The sequence below is a fragment of the Apium graveolens genome, chromosome 2 (genome assembly GCF_009905375.1).
Source record: "Apium graveolens cultivar Ventura chromosome 2, ASM990537v1, whole genome shotgun sequence".
NCBI classification, from domain to species: Eukaryota; Viridiplantae; Streptophyta; class Magnoliopsida; order Apiales; family Apiaceae; genus Apium; species Apium graveolens.
In genome coordinates, this window is record NC_133648.1 from 36,573,343 (window position 1) to 36,598,243 (window position 24,901).

Below are 24,901 nucleotides of genomic sequence, written 5' to 3' on the forward strand. Positions count from 1 at the left end.
TTGGAGCCATAAATGTCTGGTTTTGATAGCCTGATCAGCTGTCTTCACATATCCATAACATATCTGATTTGGTTTTGTGATACCCGTAAGGGTACAATTTGATATAGTAATTTTATAAGTGTGACTAGCATGCTAAAATTTGACTCTGGTGTTTTTACAGCACATGCTATGTTTTTTGATGAGACATGCTAGTCAGTGATATCCAGTTTTCTCTGATTTTGTTGCATAATGTTGATATCATGATTACAGCTCTGTTCCTATTATTGTTACATTATCGTTTTATTTTGTTATTCATATTTTGGTACTGCTGAGCGATTATCTAAACCTTGCAGAATATTTTATATATATTGCAGATGCCTAGGTGATTCTTGCGCGGTAGTCAGGGCAGAGTTCCAGCTCCTTTCGAGTTAGACTCCTCTGAGGTAGTTGTGCTCAGACCAGATTAGGTCTGTTGAGTTGCTGCGTTAAATTAGTGGTCAGGATTGTGTAAGGTAATTTGAGTTGTGTTAGTTGAGTAACCTAAATCATACTTAAACCTGGAAAAGGTCTTGGTAAAAGGGGTCGTAGTTATGTATTATTAATAGGGATCAAATTATAATTGTTATTATTGTTGTTGATGACGTCAACTCCTGACCCCGGGTTGAGGCCGTCACAATTATAGTCCCGACGGATAACTCAATATAGTCCCGAAGGATGATGATTATTATCCATCGAGTGAGTAGCTTATGTAACAATAAGTCTATAGCATATTTCTACATACACATTATTTAGATTCTGTAGTAGTACTCAAGTCATGTTAACTTTAACTAGATATGCAGAATAGGTTAATTAATTGTACATAGTTGATGTCTTGTAATCCTACATAAATGAAATGAAGTCAAGTGCCAGATTGCTACCCAATGGATAAACAACAATGTCATTCGACGGATGATCAACAAGACAACCCGACGGATGATCATGAACTTGACGGATGATCATGAACTCGACGGATGATCATGAACCCGACGATAAAGAATTCAAACATCTGTTGATAGTGACAACATAGTCACATGCGTCGAGTGTATGCAAATGGAATGTGGAAGCCTATTCAACTGGGTTTTAGAGAACAAAAGCATTTCCATTTCCATGCTATTATGAAGATATTCAAAGATGCTGGAAGAGAAGTAGCATATTAGACTTGATAGTTTTTTTGTTTTATTATCTTGTCTTATTGCTTTGTAATCTTGGTGATATATAAACCAAGTAGTAGCAAATAGAACAAAAACTAAGCAACCGAGAGAGAAACATTTGTAAGCTGTATTCTTAGCATTTCTCTACAATCTTAAGTGTTGACAATTTGTAATCAGATGTGAGCTAATTGCTACACAGAGTTCTCTTGATATATTTTATATATCTTTGGTGGATACATTCTAATCCACCAGAAAGTTTTTAAAGACTCGTGTTTTTAATTACTTGTGTTTTGATTCATTTCAAGTTATTATTCCACAATGTGCAAATCAATTCACACTGATATATATGTATTTAAGTTAGAACAATTTTATTTTGAAAAAGTTTCAAGAATTCCATTCAACCCCCCTTCTGTAATTCTTGTTGCATTGTTAAGGGACTAACAATTTGTTATTTCTGATTTTAGGCTTTTTTTGAAAGTTAATGGTTGAACAAAGTAAATTAAATCTTGTACAGAAAAGTGTGTATGCATAATCTAAACTTGCAGAAAATAAAGAACACAAATCTTCAAAACTCACTTAATTTTTATGTCCTTCTATTTGATATGTCCTACCATCTTCAAGAAATAGAATTAGATTTTCCTTGACATTGTGCTTGTCATGAGCATCCAGTACCACTTGAATAGAGATAACCTTATCAAGGTGTTTCTGTGTAACATCTTCAAGAGGTTTGTCATTTAATAGAAATGGATCTCTAGTAGCAACTTCAACTCCTGTTTTAATCTTAGCTTCATCAGAACCTAGTCCAGCCCTGTCTCTTGGTTCTCTAGCATTTAACCCAATAGTCATGAAAGTAGACAACAATTGGCTTTTCTTTGGATATGATGGTTTGACATTTTTCAGCAGAAGTTTCTTTTTATCAGCTACTTCCATTTTGTCTAAATCAACTTGAGCACTGTCAGAGGTTGTTGTCTTGATGATTTTATCAGAACTTGCTATTTCTATTATAGATTGCACTTCTTCACTCTGAACAACTTGAGCCTTGTCAGAGGTTGTCTTTGATTCTTCAGAAATCTTCTTTCTTTTCAGAGTTTGAACATCTTCATCTTCAGCAAGAATATCATCAGTAACTTGAACCATTTTGCACATTGGCTTTATTAGGATTTGAGGAATTTTCATCTCCAGTGGCTTGGTTGGTTCATCAACTTTTCCTTTCCCTTTGTCTTTGGGATCAATCACAGATTGTGATCTTATTTTGGGCTTTGATGCCTCAGTATTTGATTTTTCTGTTAGGTCACACACACTGTAGAAGGGGGTTGAATACAGTATTTACTACAATCAAATCGAATATAAGAACTCAGTAACAGAACACAGATTTCATTCAATACAATAAACTCTGTTACAATATGGAACTATCCTCTCTCAGTGATGAACAAATTATCACGAGAGCTGCTAGGGTTACAAAGAATAATAACTTCGATAATGATAACACATATAGTGTAAACCTTATGCCTATGTTTATATACTACACAGTTACAAGATAATGTTCTAATTGATATGGAATATAATTCTGATTCCTAAAATATATCAACTAGTTATCTTTCTTCCAAGTATTCTATTCTTCGAATCCTTCTTCATGCATATTTCTTTCTGTCTTAGTCTCGATCTTCTTTCCTTTCAATCAGCCGCCTGCCTTATCTGAAAGTCATCTTAAGTCCTGATATTATCTCCTGATAAATATCTTCTGATATCTTAAGTTCTGATAACTTAAGTTCTGATATCTTAAGTTCTGTCTTCAGTATAAGTGCTGATTTCCAGTTTACTGATTTGTCCTGTTAAGTAAGATCTGAAAACTTAACACAAATCATATTAGCCATGACATCACAAATATATCTAACAATCTCCCCCAACTTGTAAATTAGCATAATATACAAGTTCAACAGATATTTGATGATGTCAAAATAGTAAGTACAAATGCATGAGAATTTGACTAGATAACTACAACTTACAGTCCTTTTAGCTTTACCATCTTAAGGTCTGATAACAGCTTCAGTCTGTATACACTTCAGAATTTAAGCAGTTGTAGATCTTTGACTTGGCTTCAATTTCGGATCTCTTTGATATCAGGAGTTGTTCTGAGATAGTTCTTCAACAAACATCTCTCAACATATTCAAGTTCATTGACCATCCTCCTTTTAGCATTTATCAATTCAGCTGTATCTTCACCATTTTAAAAAATAGCTGCTCTGAGATCATTTATCTTAGCTTTTCTTATCTCCTGATCTAGTCTAATCAGATATGCCTTGTCAGACTCTAGATTGAATTCCACAACCTTATAACCCAGAAAAGTAGTTATAATCTTAGCAGAGTTAGGCTTCATTTCGACAATATCACCTTTGTGATCTATGTACTTGGGACAATATGTGCTGTCAAACTTTATAGAATAAAACTTCTTCTGTCTTTGAATTGTGACTTTAAATAACCTGCATCACTATCTGTTAATCTGTCTTTCACTTGAAGTAGGAATAGAACATGTTCCAGTTCCTCAAAATACTTCAGTGGTGTAACATTCTGCCTGATATGGTATACCCTTCCATCTGTCATAAAATATAACAAGATATGTTCTTTCAAAAAGGTATGGTCAACCATTTGTACAGATTCATGTCGATTCAATCTTTCAGGAGTTGCTCCAACACCTGGTTCACTTAAGGAAGTTGGATCATTGGTAGTATTGTGTACTCTTCTTTCATCAGAACTACCCAATCCAGATTTATCTCTTGCTTCCTTTCCTGTAACAACTCTTGCTTCTAACCCACTTATTGCAGTCTTCAAAGGTTGAGTCTGTTTAGCTTTGGTGAATCCTGATAGGAGTATCTTTGAAGGTTTAACATGAGCAATGTCAGAGGTTTCCTTTTCCTTATTTTCTGATATCAAGCCAACTTTAGCTATGTCAGAGGTTGCTTGCTTCACTGTCATATCAGAACTTACTACATCTTGACTCTGAACAACATAAGCCATGTCAGAGGTTGTTTGAAAAATCTTCTTTTGCATCAGAGTAAGACTAGCATCTTCTTCATCATCAGTTATTTCTTCATCCATGACTGGCACATAAACCTTTACAGGTTCATCAACTTTTTCTTTGCCCTTGGACCTTGGATCAATTTCCACTTGTGATTTGGCTTTGGTTGCCTCAGAATTTGTTCATTCCTTTATCACAGTACCCTTAGGCTTTGGAAATTTCTTTTTAACAACAGAAGCTTTAGATTTTGTCTTGACACCTTCTGCTTTGAGTCTAGCTTCTTCTTCCTTGAGACTCTCAAATTCCATTCCTGGATTTTCTTTAAGAAATAACTCCTTTGAAATTTCTTCATCAAGTTCCAGATGTTCACCAGAACTTATCCTTTTACCAGTATTAGAACTTATTCTTCTCCCAGTATCAGAACTTGTTCCTTGACTTGTAATTCTAGCTTTAATTGATGAAAATCCTTTGCCTTGATCTTGACCTCTACCCTTATCAGAGTTTTCCTGGTCATCATTTCCATCCTCTTCCCTTCAGTGTCTGAATAGATTTGCATTTGGACTTAATCACTTTCTCCCCCTTTTTGGCATCAGCAAGTAAAAGAAGAGAGACAAGCAATTCCACTGAGGATTGGATCTTATTGAGTTGAGTTTGCTGAGAAGCTTGATTCTTTAGAATTTCATCAATCTGAGTTTGTTGCTTCTCCTGAGTTTTCTCAATGTAGGCAATTCTGTCAACAGGCTTGAAAAATCTGTTCTTTTCAAGTTTCACATTCATATCTTGCTGGATCAAGGTTTCTTGAATTTTATTCACCTTGGCATGAGTTGTTGAGTGTTGACCTTGAAGGTGCCTAATAATGCAGTAACTCTCAGCTGTGCCTTAAAATCATCAGTTATCAGTATTTCATCAGCTTTTGCCAGATGCTCAGCAAGAATCTTTTCAGAAGGAACAAAACTAACTGTGTTCCATTCCTTAGTCCACTCCTTTCCTCTAGTAGTTTCACTCCAAGGTACTGGTGCTTCCTTAACAAACATCTTGATCAGCTTTATGAACTGTTTGTTGAGGTGAATGTCCTGATGGACCAGCTGCATCAGCATCTAAATTAGCAGCAGCTTAACTAGTAATATCTTCATTGGTAGCATCAGAACTTGCAGATCATGCAGTATCAGCATCCTCTAATAAAATAGCAGTATGTGAGGCTATAGAGGCTTCAACATCATCCTCTAAATTCTGATCTGCAGCCAGGTTCTGATCAATATTAAAAATTGGTGTTGTTGGTGGAGTGAGTTGAATTGCTGGAGCTTCCAAGTACAAAATCTCAGGCACAATCAAGTTATGAATATCAATTTCAGCACATGTACCTGGTTCTTCAGTATGTACTGGATCAACTATAGATGACATAGAAGGTGTAGGTATTCTGTCTTGAGCAGTTTTTGGTTGTGCAGAAGGAAGTGATTCAATAACAATTGGTTCTGTTGAGATCAGAGATTCCTGATCCCCTTCCTTAGCTGCTTCCACTACATCCTCTGAATCTGACCCAACTATATCCCTGTGAGCTCTCTTTTCTTCAATTTCTTCAAAGGTGGAGACACTATAGGAGCTTTATCATCAGAATTTAACTTTCTAGGCCTTTTGAGGGGCCTAGAACTCCTAGTTACAGTATCTTTCTGAGAAGAGACCTTCTCAGCTTCTACAACAACAGGTTCTGATATGGGAACCTGTTCCTCAGTTATTTCCTCAAATCAACAGAATTTAATCAAAACATTCATCACAAAATAAAATTAAAAATCGATGAAGTAAAGATTAATAAATTGTAATTAAACATGCACAGTTACATAATTTGAGAAACAAAGAACAAATCTTGCAATTAAAGAAAATTTCATTGATATATCAGATGAGTACATTTCATGAAATTTATCAATTACATGCAAAAATTACGAGATAGTCCTATTATACGATTCTTAACATCAACAGCCTTAGTCCTAGTCTAAGAAGACCTAACGACTCCTTCTTCTGCTGCTGACGAAGAGCACTGCAAGACAAATGATTCGTTCTTGCTGACGGAGAGCTTCTCTCCTTTCCTCTTCCAACCTATCAAGATGGAGGTGATACTCCATGGATAAGAACAAGAGTTCTGTGTGAACCTCTTATGGAACTGAGTTCTAAAGATCGTTAGGAATGGAGGTGACATGCCACTCCTGTTGCCATTCATCACAACTCAACTCGATGTTAAAGGTTTCATAGTTCAGGAACAAGTTGAAACGGACCATTTTATTGATGTGAATAAAAAGAGAGTGAGTTTGTGAAAAAATGAAAGATGTTTTGGCTGGAATGAATAGTCGGTTTAAATAGCCAATAGAATACCAAGGGACACGAGGACTGGGTAAAAATTACAAGTAAAAATAATGACCCCTCGACTCCCGAGACTGATGTGTAATAATAACAGTCAGTAAAAGATCTAAAGCCAGAGTTAATGGGCACATGATATAATAATAATTATTGTCGCATACAGTTTTTCAAGACATACATGCTAACCACTAACCCATAATGATTATGACTGATTTATCTCATATTAACCAATATTATGAAAAATATTATCATTCAAGTAATGACCAAAAATAAACCAAGTAAATACTGCCACATCAGTATTAGAACTTGATTATTATCAGGATTTAAAAGTCACCAGAATATGGCTCCTTAACTCGAAAAGTGAATGTTTATTCCTGTAATTCTTCATACAAATACTGATATGGTTACATCAGAACTTAATCATCAGAACTTGTCCTCAGAAATTATGCAATCTGACACATAAACTGTTCATCTAAAACAACATTTATCACCACAGTAATTTTCATCATTCATATGGAGTGTAAGTGTGTGCATTAAGCTAAATATCAGACAAAGAGTAAAGTCTGATTCACTTCAGTACATCTTAGAAATAAGGCATAACTAAGAACTTTTCTCAAAATCTATCATTGTTCTGGAGCCTACTATTGAATGAGTTCATGCATGAGTCCACCTGTTAGTCCCTTAACAATGTTGCAAGAATTACAGAATGGGGGTTGAATGGAATTATTGAACCTTTTTCTTGAAATAAAAATGTTCAAACTCGAGTACAAATATAAGTGTTTTGATTAGCACAATGCGGAATAAAAAACTTAAGTGAATCAAAACATAAGTAATAAAAACAAGAGTCTTTAAAAACTTTCTGGTGGATTTAAACAATTCCACCAGAGATATATATTATATCGAGAGAACTCTGTGTGCAAGAATGCTCACAGCTGCTTACAAATTTGAACTACTGAGAATACAGAGAAATGCTAATAATTCTGCTTACAAATGTTACTCACTTTTGTATCTCAGATCTTAGTTTCTATTTGCTACTTCTTGGTTTATATAATACCAAGATTACAAAGTCAAAAGATAGAATCATTATAAAACTATCAGTTTTTATGCTTTGCTACTTTGTTCTCTATTACCCAGTTAATAGGCTTCCTCATTCCATTTGCATACATCCCGACGCATGTGACCAGTTGTCACTGTCAACTGATGTTTGAATTCTTTATCCGTTGGGTATATGATCATCCGTCGATGGCTTTGTTAATCATCCGTCGGTAGCTATTTTGACACTTGACTTCAATTCATTTATGCAGAATTACAAGACATCATTTATGTATAATTAATCAACCTATTCTGCATATCTATTTAAAGTCAACATGACTTATATGCTACTACAGACTCTATACAAAGGTGTATGCAGAAATGTGCTACAGACTCATTATTACATGAGATACTCACTCGATGGATAATAAATCATTATCCGTCGGGACTATAGATTTATCCGTCGGGACTAAAATTCTTATCCGTCGAGTGCTACATTATTTCACTAAGTAAAATCTACTTAGGTGTTTTGTTTATGAAATCGTCAAGTACACAACATATGCACAACAATCTCCCCCAATTTATGTCTACTGGAATTGTAGCCATAAATTAAGAGATACTTGATGATAACAAAATATCCTAAACATACAGCTTTAAAGAAAAGTAGATAATACTGAAAGTGCTTCAATTAATCAAAATGTACAAAGTTTGGCTCACAGTCATTTCAAGATGCTCCTCTAGCTTGAGCAGAATTTTCTAGTTTCTTGAAGGTCTGGATCTTCTTACAAGCTTCCTGTTGTTTTCATCAATCTGATTTTGGAGCTGCCTGTGGAATTCCAGTTCATCAGATTCTGAGAGATTTAGCTTTTCTTGCATTTCCAAGAGAGTCTCATTGCTGGAGATGCTCAGTTGGTCTTCTAATATGAAGAATCTTCTCACACCTTTGTAATCCATGAACTCCATCAGCCAGTAGGGCCTTAGATGCACTCTTCTCCCTGTGTATGGGATGATAAGAGTCTTTAGGAGTGCATCTTTAGCTCTAACACTCCTTAGTTCTTCAATCTTCTTCAATACTAGTCGTCTTGCAGTGACATTGAACCCAAAGTTCTTCTTGAAGGATGAATAAACTTTAATCAGTACAGCTTGGCTCTCTTGAAGAATCCTATGAAGTGGCCACTGAATTTCCTTTCCTCATTTGTACTTGAACACTAACCTTTTAGGTAGGTTTCTGTATGCATCAATTCCCCTCACTTCATCTAGTTCATCCAGATAAAGGTTTAGATCAGAAAATTCTTTGATGTCACACAAGTACAAGTAGTCTCCCTTATTGACTTTGGGCTGAGCTTTGACTACAGATTTGGATTTGAGAGGAGACAACTTCACTTTCTTGACTGCCCTTGACTTTGTCCTTTTTGGCTTGCTAAGGATTGGTAGACTGAAGTCAGGAATTGGTATGTTATCCCATTCTATTGGCTCATCCTTGGGCACAATAGGTTCACCATGAATATTCCTGTAGGGATCCACCACCCTTATTTCTTCAAATACCACAGAGGGCTTTGATGCTTGAGTTGTAGCTGGTGTGGGTTCCTTAGGAAATTGATCTCCCAATTCCTTGTCAACAATATCCAGTTTCCTTTTGGTTCTTTTAGCCAATTCTTTCTTCCTTGGAGATTTCATCTGTTCTTCAACTTGCTTCCTTGATTCAGTAGCTTCAGATGGTTGAGAGGGAATTTGTTGAGATGAACTCACAGCTTGTAGCTTGGCCAAGATAGCAATCTGCTCTTTCTTTTGTTTAGCCTTCTTTACATCTAGAATAGCTTGCTTCTTTTCCTGCTTCAACCTGGCTCTTTCTTCTCTCTTTGCTTGAGCAAATTAAGGATGTCCAGCTACCACACAAATTTCCTTCCCATTTATGAATACCTTAGCAATCCTCTTTTTAAAAGCTGAATGAGTTGGATTTTTGTAGAAAACAATTGATCTTCACAGAAGCTTCTTCTTATCAGGCTTAGGTGTCTCATACACAGTATCCAAGGGGTTCTTCAGGGATAATTTTGAATAGTTTGCCCTTGGTTTAAGAATCATTTCAGCCTTTAGAGACTTGATGCAGGAAGATTGTCCTCTTTCCAGATAGTTCATGCTCATCTCATTCACACTGATTTGCTTGACTTGAGAGTGATGGATGGCTGACTTAACTGGCTCCTTGACAAGTTGGAACTTCTTCTGTATCTCCTCATCAATCTTCTCCCAGTTGATCAAACTCAACTTTTCTTTCTCAGCAACTTTCAAGTTTGCTGCTGCTGCTTGAATTAGATCTATACCATCTACAACTGGAGGCTTTGAGATAGTAATTGATGGCACAATTACCTTAGTGATTTGTATCTGAAGCTTCTCCCCCTCACTTGGTCCTTTATCCCCTTACTTGGTCCTTTCTCCCCCTTTTTGTTATCATCAAGTTGAGGAGTCAGGCCTTGTGCTTTAGCCAGTTGCATTAGAAGAGTGGTATGAGACTGTTGATTTTGAAGAATGGTGGCCACATAATTTTCAATAACTTGAACTCTGTCTTCCAACTTGGCCAGCTTCTTTTCAGCATCTGATTCTCTTCTCAGTCTCAGTAATAGATCCTGCATGGTACCATATGGTATGACTGAATCCAGCTTCTCAGAATTATAGGTCTTCAAGTCAGCTATATCCTTTTTGAGTTCATCTACACTCAGATTCTGTCTTAATTGATGTAGCTTCATTAGATGTAGATAATCTAGGTGAGCTTGAAGAGTAGCCTTGGTACCAGCATTTGAGCTCTTCTGAATGGCCTGTTGGATAGACATGATTTGTTTGACCAAGGAGACATTAAATTGTCCTGTGTAGATTTCTTTGTCAAGGCCCATTCAGGTAAGTCTGGAATAGAACTTGGGCCTTCATCTACCCCTAAGTTCATGCTTCCATCAAATGAAATAGAGTCATCATCATTAGAATTTACTCCAAATTCCTCAGATGGCTCACCAGCTGTAGGAGGTATTAGATTGACAGCAGCTTTATCCCTTTGTAGAGATTCTGAAGTATGCACCAGATTCAAAGTCTTTTCTGCCTCCTCATTGCCCTGAGCAGCTAACAATTGATAGGCTGACACAAGATGAGTAAAAGTGTCAGCATCCATCAAGTGAGTGGTAATGCTATTCGACGGATAACTGCTATTAGGCTTATCCGTCGGGATACAATCACTACTCGACGGATGAGCAATATCCATCGGGAGAGTAGAAATGAATGAGGTGGGAAGAGAAACTATTGTTGACTCTGTGTGATTGAAGTTATTTGAGGCACAGATGTCACAATAGTATCTGAAAGAATTGGCAAGTGAGCCAACAAATCATCTAAAAGATGATGCTCACGTGCACTAGATTTTGGCTTCCCCAACAGAGTTTAAAGAAGGGGAATCAGGAATTGAAGTGTTTATCATATCCACATTCCAGAGAGTTTGCTGGGAGTATGGTGTTTCAAAGGCTTCTATTTAAGAGATTTGGCTGTGACTACCACATTTATTGGAGCCACATCAAACTGAATTTGAGAAAGTGCAGGGACTGTGTCTTTAGCACCAGTTTACACTGTGTGTGTTCCCTGTGCATCCCCAATGGTTTTGGATTTCTTTTTTCTTGTGTAAGTTTGAGGTGAGCTTGTGTCCCTAACCCTTTTGGCCTGTGCTCTTGGCTGAGAGCTTTGTTCAATAGCCACATCCTTTTGGGAGGATGCAGCTAGAAGTGAACTTTTGTCCTTTTTAAGCACTGCAGTTTGTTGGGATTCACTCAACTCTCCAACCTTATCCTTGGGGTTTCTTTGATGTTCACCCCTTCCCTCACGTAACTGACCCTCCTTCACACTCCCCTCTTTGGCTTTGGTGGATTTTCACAGTAATCTTTTGAGAGATACCAGAGGGGATTTCTTTGACTTGGTTTTGGAAATAGTAGTAGATTTGGAGGCTTTGGTAGGCAACTGTTTCGTCATTGGCACAGTTTCCATAGCTACTCCTGAATTCAAAGAATAGTGGAGGTTGGAATAGTTGTAGGGTTGGATGAACTTACTTCACTTACCTGAGGTGCCTGCATTACAGGAAAGTAGAACATTGGCACATCCTTGTGATGGTTGGCCCTGTTCAAATCTGTAATGAGTCTTCTCTCTTGAACCCAACAAACCAGTTTGTTGTTTGGGTTCTCAAGCACAATCTCTTCACAGAGGTGGTTAGCCAATAGCATGAAAAATCTAGCATAATGCACATTCTTACCTCTTTTAGCTAACTCACCTAATTTAAAACCTAACTCAAACAAGACAAGGTCACTGAAATTATAGAATTTATCTATAACTAGCATGTATAGCATGTTAAGCATGGAAATATTCACTGAATCAAAATTACTGACTTTTCCAGAGAAAACCTTAACTAAATCACACACATGAAACCTAATCTTCTAATATCACTTAGCTTAGTAGTAGGAAAGTGCATAATGCATGGAATTAAGCATATGGATAATATCAGTGTCATTGTGTGGTGAAGTTACATTATCATCAGAATTTTGAAACATGCTTTTATCACATCACTATTGATACAGAGCTCATTACCTTTGATAGTTATAGTGATGTGGTTTTATCCAATCAGAGTTGTAGATTACAGTGGTTCACATCTCTTCAACAACTTCGACAGAAAATTGTGGGTGATTCAAGCATGGCATAACTTAACTTGCAGTTCTTCTACAAGTCCATCATCTTGTGATAGTCTTCTGATTGCTGAATACCCTTATTGACCAAAGCAGTGAAGTTGTTCTTCTCATAAATGAACCCAGTCTGAGACATAATCTTTACTACATGTTCCATTATTAGAGATGAAAGCTTGAAGAGAAAGAGGATATTTGCTTGAGAGAGAATGAAATAAAAGCAGTGAATTTGAGAATGATAAAAAGAAAATAATTGGAATGAAATAAGCTTTTATACTATCTCAAAAACACGGATGAAAATAATAAAGAAAAGTAATTGCCTAATAGAAATTACCTAAAATAGCCGTATTAAAAAAATAAACTGTAAAAATTTCTTCAACCCAATTAGCCGTCGTGTAATGCTTACAAACTGTAAGTATACTCGATGGATAATGTTCAGGGAATTAACGGTTAAGATTTAGACAATTCGACCGATGAGAATAAACTATTATCCGTCAAGTTTTAAAAGGTTCCAGAATAGTAATTGATTTTCATTTGCAAATAGTATATCGACGGATGACTCAACTCGATGGATAATGGTCATCCGTCGAGATGCAAATTTTGACTTAGCCAAAATTTCAGCCATGACTAAAAATCAGCTAAATTTCTGGCTACATTTCAACTTGCAAAATAACTCAGATTAATTCAAGAGTAATTAAGCATACCTAACTCACTTACCAACCTTTAAAAGGTGGATTCATCCAGTGGCCTGCAAGTTGCTTCTCACTTGGAACAAAATATAACTCTACAGTACCATTCACTACATGTTCCCTTATGAAATGGTACTTGATGTCTATGTGCTTTGTCCATGAATGTTGCACTGGATTTTCAGTGATGGCAATTGCACTTGTGTTATCACAGAAAATAGGAATCCTCTCAACTTGCAAACCATAGTCTAGCAATTGATTTTTCATCCATAAAATCTGTGCACAGCAACTCCCAGCAGCAATATATTCAGCTTCAGCTGTAGAAGTAGAAACTGAATTTTGCTTTTTACTGAACCAGGACACAAGCTTGTTTCCTAGAAATTGACAAGTTCCTGTTGTGCTCTTTCTGTCAATTCTGCAACCTGCATAATCTGCATCTGAATAACCAGTTAGATCAAAACCAGAATCTCTAGGATACCAAATGCCAAGTTTTGGTATTCCCTTGAGATATCTGAAAATTCTCTTAATAGCTATCAAGTGAGATTCTCTAGGATCAGCCTGAAATCTAGCACATAAACATGTAGCAAACATTATATCTAGCCTACTAGCTGTTAAGTACAGAAGTGAGCCAACCATGCCTCTATAGCTTGAAATATCCACAGACTTTTTAGTAGTGTTTAATTCAAGCTTAGTTGCAGTGGCCATGGGAGTTTTTGCAGATGTGCAATCCACTAGATCAAACTTCTTTAAAAGATCAAAAATATATTTAGTTTGACTAATGAATATTCCATCACTAACTTGTTTAACTTGTAAACCAAGAAAGTAAGTTAGTTCTCCCATCATACTCATTTCATACTTACTTTGCATCAGTTTGGCAAACTTTTTACAAAGTTTCTCATCTGTAGAGCCAAAAATAATATCATCTACATAAATTTGAACAAGTATGCTAGAGCCATTAACATTTCTGAAAAATAAAGTTTTATCTACAGTACCTCTTGTGAAGTGATTTTCTAAAAGGAACTTTGATAAAGTGTCATACCAGGCTCTAGGTGCTTGCTTTAGTCCATAAAGTGGTTTCAGCAGATAATAGACATACTCTCGAAAATTTGGATCTTCAAAGCCACGAGGTTGACTAACATACACTTCTTCCTCCAAATCTCCATTCAGAAAGGCACTTTTGACATCCATTTGATAGACCTTGAAATTGGCATGGGCTGCATAGGCTAAGAAGATTCTGATGGCTTCAAGTCTTACAACAGGAGCAAATGTTTCATCAAAATCTATTCCTTCTTGCTGGCAATAGCCTTTAGCAACCAATCTGGCTTTGTTCCTTACTACTATGCCATTTTCATCCATCTTGTTTCTGAATACCCATTTGGTGTTTATTGGATTCTTTCCTTTAGGCTTGGGTACCAGCCTCCATACTTTATTCCTTTCAAATTGGTTTAGCTCCTCCTGCATAGCTAAAATCCAATCAGGATCTAACAAGGCTTCTTCTACCTTCTTTGGTTCTTCCTTTGATAGAAAGCTGCTGTATAGACATTCTTTCTGAGTTGCTCTCCTTGTTTGAACTCTAGAAGAAACATCACCAATAATCAGTTCAAAGGGGTGATCTTTTGTCCATTTCCTTGGTTGAGGTAGATTAGCTCTAGATGAAGAGACCTCAATGTTGTCTTGATGTGTGATTGAGTTTTGATTGCTAGAAACTACCCCTGAGTTTGTGGATCTTTGATTTGAGAAAGGGATACTTTCTCTGGGTGATCTACCTTGACTTCCTGCTCCTTTTGATAACCCGACGGATGGTGAATTTTGAGTACCGACGGATGAGGTAGGTTGTCTTCCGACGGATAACACAGATTGCCTTCCGACGGATGTTGAGTTTTGTGCTTCATTGGTGGTAGATTTGTCTACATTATCCTTAGACACTGTTTCTTGATCACTCTCATCATCACTTTCATCACTGACCATCTCAATATTGTCAAATTTGAGGCTCTCATGATAACCTCCATCTTTCAGTCCTTCAATCTTTTTATCATCAAACACAACATGTATAGATTCCACAACAATGTTGGTTATTAGATTGTAGACTCTATATGCTTTACGAACATCATATCCAACAAAAATTCCTTCATCTGCTTTAGCATCAAACTTCCCATTTTGATCAGTTTGATTTCTCAGAATATAGCATTTAAAGCCAAAGACATGAAGAAATTTTAGAGTTGGCTTCTTGTTCTTGAAAAATTGATAAGGAGTCATGCATCTTGCTTGATTAATCAGAGAGATGTTCTGAGTGTAGCATGCAGTGTTTACAGCTTCAGCCCAGAAATATGTTGGTAATTTTGATTCTTCAAGCATTGTCCTTGCAGCTTCAATAAGTGATCTGTTCTTTCTTTCCACTACTCCATTCTGTTGTGGAGTCCTTGCTGCTGAGAACTCATGTAAGATTCCATTTTCCTCACAAAATGCTCCCATGACATAGTTCTTGAACTCAGTTCCATTGTCACTCCTGATTCTTCTAACTTTGAAATCAGGATGATTGTTAACTTGCCTTATGTGATTGATGATGATTTCACTAGCCTCATCTTTAGACTTTAGGAAATATTTCCAAGAGAACTTTGAAAAATCATCTACAATTACTAGGTAAAATCTTTTCTTTGAAATTGACAATACATTGACTGGTCCAAACAGATCCATGTGAAGCAATTGCAGAGGCTCTTCAATTGCTGAATCAAGTTTCTTCCTGAATGATGCTTTGATCTGCTTCCCTTTTTGGCAGGCATCACACAGTCCATCCTTTGTAAACTCCACTAGAGGAATGCCTCTTACTAGTTCTTTCTTTACCAGCTCATTCATGGTCTTGAAGTTTAAATGGGATAGCTTCTTGTGCCATAGCCAACTTTCATCTTGACTTGCTTTACTGAGAAGACAAGTTACAGATTCTGCTTTAGTTGAGTTGAAGTCAGCTAGGTATACATTTCCTCTTCTCACACCATTGAGAACCACTTTGTTGTTTTGATTATTAGTCACAACACAGGCTTCTTTATTGAAGGTTACTGAGTTGCCTTTATCACAAAGCTGGCTGATACTCAACAGATTGTGTTTGTGACCATCCACTAAGGCAACCTCTTCAATGATGACATTATCCTTTGAAATCAAGCCATATCCCACAGTATAACCCTTGCTGTCATCTCCAAAAGTAATACTTGGGCCAGCTCTCTCTTTAAACTCTGTGAGCAGGGTAGAATCACCAGTCATGTGTCTTGAACAACTACTATCCAAGTACCAAAGATTCCTTCTGTTTCCCTGCACACATCAAAATCAAATCAAGTTGATTTTGGTACCCAAGTTTCCTTGGGTCCTGCGTTGTTAGCTTTCTTCTTCTGTTTCTTAGGTCTTAACTCATTTGACTTAGGAATTTCAGATTCTTCCTTAGTCATTTGGTTTGGGCCTTTTGAAACCATTTAACGCAACAGAATTATCATGCATATTATGGCTAATAGGAAATGACATTTTGGTGCAAATATGTTATTCCCATAAGGCATGCTAAATGGCATTTGAGGCATATTGTATGCAGCATAATATGGATTAGGTGCAAATGGCATATTAGCAAACTGTGCATTCATATTCTGTGTAGGCATAGCATTAACAGGCATGGGAGGCATGGCATTTATATTGGGAAATTGAGACTGAACAGACATGGGAGTAGGCATGGCAGATTTGCAATTAACATACAAATGATTTATACTACCACACTTGACACAAATTTTTCTAGGAGCATATTTATCAGATGTGTAGTTATTGTGTTTGTTAATCCCTACTTTACCATTCCTATTGTTTTTCCTTTTAGTCTCTGTTTTTACCTCAATTTTCTCAAGTCTGTCACTTAACTGTTTGACAGTCATGTGACCAACATTAGCCTTTTTCCCTTTCTTAGCTTGACTTGACTCTCCTGAAACAAAGTTCTTGGAAATAGACCCATACTTTTCATTTAGCTTGATTAATTTGGCTTTGCTAATGGGTTTGCTTACAGCCGACGGATGAGGATTTTCATCATTCGACGGATAACACTTTTTATTATCCGACGGATAGTCCTCATCATCCGTCGAGTCTACATCTGTCAACAATCCATCTACCAAACTAGGTTCTAGTTTCTCTTTATTCTTCTGCCAGGCTTCATCACAAAAAGACTCAATTCCTTGAACTTTGGTGATTTGAGCATGAACATCCCTGGATGTTTTCCATGCTCTAATCACCTCTTGTTCACGCTCGAGCTGCTTCTTCAAAATTTCTTCCTTTTTCAAGGACTCAGTTAATTCCTCCTTGGCAATCTTACACTCAATTTTTAGTTTCTCAAACTCAACAAACTGAGACTCAAGCACATTATTCCTCTCACTTAAAAACAAGTTATTTTCTTTGATTTTAGCATTTTCTTTAGTGAGAGACTTAAGTGTAACACGCAAATGATACAATTTTGTAGACATGTCATTTATGGCATCATTACACTCAGCTTTAGATAAATGTGCAAGGTTTGTAGTGATTACCTGATTGCTTGAGGAACTTGTCTCTGTTTCATCAGACTTGGCCATTAGGGCTAGATTGACATAGCTGACATCTTCATCTTCATCCAAACCATCTGCTGCCCAGTCATTTTCTTGTGTAATAAAAGCCCTTTCCTTTTGTTTGAGTAGATCAAAGTATTTTTGCTTATAATCCACAGAATCAAACCTTTTCTTACTGGAATCTGACTGTCTACACTCATTTGCAAAATGCCCTGCCAAGCCACATTTGAAACATTTGAATTTTGACTTATCCACCATGTTTCTATTTGGCTTGGCTGCTCCAAAGTTCTTCTTGAACTTGAGCTTGTCAAATCTCCTTGAAAGAAATGCTAGGTGCTCATCAATGTCCTCCATGTCATCTTGGCTCAATGATTCTTCACTTTCTCCAGCTAGCCCCTTACCCTTATTCTCACGGACCTTTGAAGTTGATTCTACAGCTTCCATCTTCACTTCCTTCTCCTTTTCCAGATCAGCAACTAGTGCAATGGATCCTCCTTTCTTCTTTCCTCTCTCCATTCTTTCATCCTGCTCTATCTCAAGCTCACAGGTCTTCAGAATGCCATACAGTCTCTCCAAAGTAAACTCCTTTTAATCTTGTGAGTTTCTCAATGAGACTGTCATTGGTTTCCATTCCTTTGGAAGAGATCTGAGAAATTTCAGATTGGAGTCTTTAGTCTGATAGACTCTTTCATGCAACTTAAGAGCATTTAGTAGTTTTTGGAATCTACTAAAAATGTCAGTGAGTGACTCACTTTCTTCATTGTGAAAATGCTCATATTGCTGAATCAGGAGCTGGATTTTATTTTCTCTTACTTGCTCAATGCCATCACAAATTATCTATATTGTGTCCCAAACTTCCTTGGCAGTTTTAGAGTTGATGATGTTATCAAACATGTCTGCATCAACACCATTGAACAGAATGTTCATGGCCTTTTTATCTTTCCTGACTTGTTCAATGTCAGGATCAGACCATTCATGCCTTGGCTTCAGAACAGATGGCTCGTTTCCTGTTGCAGCTCTCATTGGAACATGAGGGCCTCTTTCTATGCAGTCCACATAGGCCTCATCTTGAGAAAGCATATGAAGATGCATCTTTACCTTCCAATGATGGTAATTATCTTTATCAAGAAAAGGAATCTTGACTCCAACATCTTTCTTGTTCATCTTGCTGAATTGTTTTGATCTTTAAACTCTTTGTAGATTAAGAGCTTGCTCTGATACTAATTATTAGTCCCTTAACAATATAGCAAGAATTACAGAAGGGGGGTTGAATGGAATTCTTGAACCTTTTTTTTGAAATAAAAATGTTCAACTCGAATATAGATATAATGTTTTGATTAGCACAATGCGGAATAGAAACTTAATTGAATCAAAACATAAGTAATTAAAAACAAGAGTCTTTAAAAACTTTTTGGTAGATTTAAACAATTCCACCAGAGCTATATATAATATATCGAGAGGACTCTGTGTGCAGGAATGCTCACAACTGCTTACAAATGGAACTACTGAGAATCCAGGAAATGCTAATGATTCTGCTTACAAAGATTTCTCTGTTTTTGTGTTTCTCAGCTATCTCAGTTATTTTTCTATTTGCTACTCTCTTGGTTTATATAATACCACGATTACAAAGTCAAAAAGACTGAATAAATATAAAAACTATCAGTCTTAAGCTTTGCTGCTTTTCATCCTCTATTACCCAGTTAATGGGCTTCCACAGTGTGTTTGTATACAACTCGACGGCTGTGTGTCAGCTTTCACTGTTCAACTGCTGTTTGAATTCTTCATATGATCATCCGTCGACTTTCAGAACATCCGTTGATGGTTTAATTGATCATCCGTCGACTGCTATATTAAACATCCGTTGATAGTCATTTGATCATCCGTCGATGGCTTTGTTAATCATCCGTCGGTAGCTATTTTGGCACTTGACTCTATTTCACTTATGCAGAATTACAAGACATCATTTATGTACAATTAATCAACCTATTCTGCATATCTAGTTAAAGTCAGCATGACTTATATACTACTACAGATTCTATACAAAGGTGCATACATAACTGTGCTATAAACTTATTATTACATAAGCTACTCACTCGATGGATAATAAGTTAATCATCCGTCGGGACTATAATGAGTTATCCGTCGGGACTATAATTCTTATCCGTCGAGTGCTACATAATTTCACTAAGTAAAATCTACTTAGATGTTTTATTTATGAAATCATCAAGTACACAACATATGCACAACAATCTCCCCCAATTTATGTCTACTGGAATTGTAGCCATAAATTAAGAGATACTTGATGATAACAAAACATCCTGAACATACATCTTTAAAGATAAGTAGATAAACTGAAAGTGCTTCAATTAAACAAAATGTACAAGGTTTGGCTCACAGTCAATTCAAGATGCTCCTCTAGCCTGAGTAGATTTTTCTAGTTCCTTGAAGGTCTGGATCTTCTTCCAAGCTTTCTGTATTTTCCTCAATTTGATTCTGGAGCTGCCTGTGGAATTCCAGTTCATCAGATTCTGAGAGATCTAGCTTTTCTTGCATTTCCAAGAGAGTCTCATTGCTGGAGATACTCAGTTGGTCTTCTAATCTGAAGAATCTTCTCACACCCTTGTTATCCATGAACTCCATCAGCCAGTAGAGCCTTAGATGCACTCTTTTCCCTGTGTATGGGATGATTAGAGTCTTAGGGAGTGCATCTTTAACTCTAACACTCCTCAGCTCTTCAATCTTCTTCAATACTAGTCTTCTTACAGTTACATTGAACCCAAAGTTTTTCTTGAAGGATGAATAGACTTTAATCAGCACAGCTTGGCTTTCTTGAAGAATACTGTGAAGTGGCCATTGAATCTCCCTTCCTCCTTTGTACTTGAACACCAACCTTTCAGGTAGGTTTCTGTATGCATCAATTGCCCTTACTTCATCCAGTTCATCTAGATAAAGATTTAGATCTGAAAATTCTTTGATGTCACACAAGTACAAGTAGTCTCCCCTGTTGACCTTGGGTTGAGCTTTAACTACTGACTTGGATTTGAGAGGTGACAGCTTCACTTTCTTGACTGCCCTTGACTTTGTCCTTTTTGGCTTGCTAAGGATTGGTAAGCTGAAGTCAGAAATTGGTATGTTATCCCACTCTATTGGCTCATCTTTTGGCACAATAGGTTCACCATGTATATTCCTGTAGGGATCCACCACCCTTATGTCTTCAAAAATCACAGAGGACTTTGATGCTTGAGTTATAGCTGGTGTGGATTCCTTAGGAAATTGATCTACCAATTCCTTGTCAACAACATCCAGTTTCCTTTTTGTTCTTCTAACCAATTCTTTCTTCCTTGGGGATTTCTTCTGTTCTTCAATTTTCTTCTTTGATTCAGCAGCTTCAGATGGTTGAAAGGGAATTTATTGAGAAGAGTTTACAACCTGTAGCTTGGCCAAGACAATAATCTGTTCTTTATTTTGTTTAGACTTCTTTGCATCTAGAGCAACTTGCCTCTTTTCCTGCTTTAATCTGGCTTTTTCTTCTTTCTTTGCTTGAGCAAATTGTGGATGTCCAACTACCACACAAATTTCCTTTCCATTTCTGAATATCTTAGCAATTCTCCTTTTTGAAGCTGAATCAGCTGGATCTTTATAGAAGACAATAGATCTTGACAGGAGCTTCTTTTCATCAGGCTTGGGTGTCTCAAACATAGTGTCCATAGGGTTCTTCCAAGATGATTTTGGATAATTTGCCTTTGGTTTAAGAATTGTTCCAGCCTTTGGAGACTTGATGCAGGAAGATTGTCCTTTTCCAGATAGTTCATGCTCATCTCATTCACACTGATTGGCTTGACATGAGAGTGATGGATGGCTGACTTAACTGGCTCCTTGACTAGTTCAAACTTTTTCTGTATCTCCTCGTCAATCTTATTCCACTTGATCAAACTCAACTTTCCTCTTTCAGCAACTTTCAAATTTGCTGCTGCTGCTTTAATTAGATCTATACCATCTGCAACTGTTGGCTTGGAGACAGTAATTGAAGGTACAATTACTTTGCTGATTTGTACTTGAAGTTTCTCCCCCTCAGTTGGTCCTTTCTCCCCCTTACTTGATTCTATCTTCCCCTTTTTGTTATCATCAAGTTGAGGAGTTAGACCTTGTGCTTTAACCAGTTGCATGAGAAGATTTGTCTGAGTCTGTTGATTTTGAAGAAGGATAGCCAATGAATTCTCAATAACTTGAACTCTGTCTTTCAGCTTGGCTAGCTTCTTTTCAGAATCTGATTCTCTCCTCAGTCTCAGTAATAGATCTTGCATGGTACCATATGGTATTACTGAATCCAGCTTCTCAGAATTATAAGTTTTCAAGTCAGCTATATCTCTTTTTAGTTCATCCACACTCAGATTCTGTCTTAAGTGCTGGATCTTCATGAGATGTAGAGAGTCTAGGTGAGCTTGAAGAATAGCCTTGGTACCAGCATCTGAAGTTTCCTGAAGGGCCTTTTGAATAGCCATCACTTGCTTGACCAAAGATACACCAAATTGTCCTGGTGTAGATTCCTTTATCCATGCCCATCCAGGTAAATTTGAAACAGAACTTGTGCCTTCATCTCCCCCTAAGTTCATGCTTCCATCCAAAGAAACAGAGTCATCATCATTAGAATTTACTCCAAATTCTTCAGATGGCTCACCAGCTTGAGAAGGCATCCTATTGACAGCAGCTTTATCTCTTTGAAGAGATTCTGAGGTGTGTACTAAATTCAAAGTGTGTTATGCCTCCACATTGCCTGGAGCAGCCAACAATTAATAGGCTAACACAGGATGAGTAAAAGTGTCAGCATCCAAGAAAATGTTATCAATTTCAGCTTTGTAATATTTCGGAAATTGTCTTTCCTTTTCAGCATCATCCACAATCATTGACTCACTAGCAATGGCTGGATCCACCCTTATTTCTCCTGTACCAGCCTTTCTCTCATAATCTCTCTTTTGTTGCATCAGGGTCTCACCCTGGCTCCCCACCCTCACACCCTCACCTTCACAAACTAAGGTGGGACTCCTCTCACTCACTTTTGTCAATCCTGAATAAATGGATTGCTGAGATTCACTCTTTTCCTCTCCTTTTGCCTGGGAGCAACCCAGCCTCTCACTCAATGCACTCTCCTCTCTCAGTCCTAAGAGTGACTATATTACCACTAAATCTTCTGCACTAGAAATAATTGAAGTTTGAAGTTGTGCAGAGACACTCGACGGATAAGTGATATCCATCGGGTGAGTGGTAAAGCTATCCGACGGATAACTGCTGTTAAGCTTATCCGTCGGGATACAATCACTACTCGACGGATGAGAAATATCCATCGGGAGAGTAGAAATGAATGAGGTGGGAAGAGAAACAAGAGACTCATTGGAACATGAGGGCCTCTTTCTATGCCGTCCACATAGGCCTCATCTTGAGAAAGCATATGAAGATGCATCTGTACCTTCCAATGATGGTAATTATCTTTATCAAGAAAAGGAATCTTGACTCCAACATCTTTCTTGTTCATCTTGCTGAATTGTTCTGATCTTTAAACTCTTTGTAGATTAAGAGCTTGCTCTGATACCAATTGTTAGTCCCTTAACAATGTAGCAAGAATTACAGAAGGGGGGTTGAATGGAATTCTTGAACCTTTTCTAGAAATAAAAATGTTCAACTCGATTAAAGATATATTTGTTTTAATTAGCACAATGCAGAATGGAAACTTAATTGAATCAAAACATAAGTAATTAAAAACAAGAGTCTTTAAAAACTTTCTGGTGGATTTAAACCATTCCACAAGAGATATATATAATATATCGAGAGGACTCTGTGTGCAGAAATGCTCACAGCTGCTTACAAAATGAAACTACTGAGAATACAGGAAATGCTAAAGATTCTGCTTAAAGATTTCTTCGTTTTTCTGTTTCTCAACTATCTCAGTTCTTTTTCTATTTGCTACTCTCTTGTTTTATATAATACCAAGATTACAAAGTCAAAAAGACTGAACAAATATAAAATCTAATAGTCTTAAGCTTTGCTGTTTTTCGTCCTCTATTACCCAGTTAATGGGCTTCCACAGTGTGTTTGTATACATCTCGACGGCTGTGTGTCAGCTTTCACAGTTCAACTGCTGTTTGAATTCTTCATATGATCATCCGTCAACTTTTAGAACATCCGTTGATGATTTAATCGATCATCCGTCGACTGCTATATTAAACATCCGTTGATAGTCATTTGATCATCCGTCGATGGCTTTGTTAATCATCCGTCGGTAGCTATTTTGGCACTTGACTCTATATCACTTATGCAGAATTACAAGACATCAATTATGTACAATTAATCAACCTATTCTGCATATCTAGTTAAAGTCAACATGACTTATATGCTACTATAGATTCTATACAAAGGTGCATACATAACTGTGCTACAAACTTATTATTACATAAGCTACTCACTCGATGGATAATAAGTTAATCATCCGTCGGGACTATAATGAGTTATCCGTCGGGACTATAATTCTTATCCGTCGAGTGCTACATAATTTCACTAAGTAAAATCTACTTAGATGTTTTGTTTATGAAATCATCAAGTACACAACATATGCACAACACAAACGGTACCAGTTTTCGGGATAATTATCCAAATCAATACAATTTGTACTGCGGTCTTGGTCTCAGCGCCTGGTTACACGTATTACGAGGTGATAATTATGATAGTTTAATAAAAAGATCCCGTTTATCGAAAATACGAGTTTTATTGATTTACCGAAACGAATAATGTATCGAAAATGTTGCGTCGGGGCCCGTACAGGACAAACCGTACGCCGGATCGAAAAAGTCGAAACATGGAAAATGCTCGGAATATTGCAATTAGGTTAGGAAAGAGTTCTCGAAAGAGTTTCGGGTTATAAAAATGTAAAAACGGATGACGCCGGTTGGTTCCCGATTGTATAAAATAGTTTTTAAATACTCTGAAAAAGATTTTATAAAATCCATACATTTCCTATAAAATCATAAATCAACATAAAAATAATTAGTAGATATGACAATTATCAATATTTTATTTTGGACATATAAAAATTAAAATACTCAATTAATATTATTTTTAAACATCCAAACACATAACACTTAACAAATAATTCACAGAATAGATACTGAACATACATAATAATTATCTATTAGCAAAAATAATTACACGATATATCCCGGATATTACAGGGATCTTCTGTCGAAGATATACGCTTCAAAGCCCCTATTCTCAGAGTATGAGCTGGAGGAAGGAGAGATAGACGAGAGCGATCTTCCTAAGGGGTATTAACCCAGATTTGAAGAAGCAATGACGGAAGAGAGAAAGGTTATATCTGAGGATGAGGAATTCGAAGATGAAGATG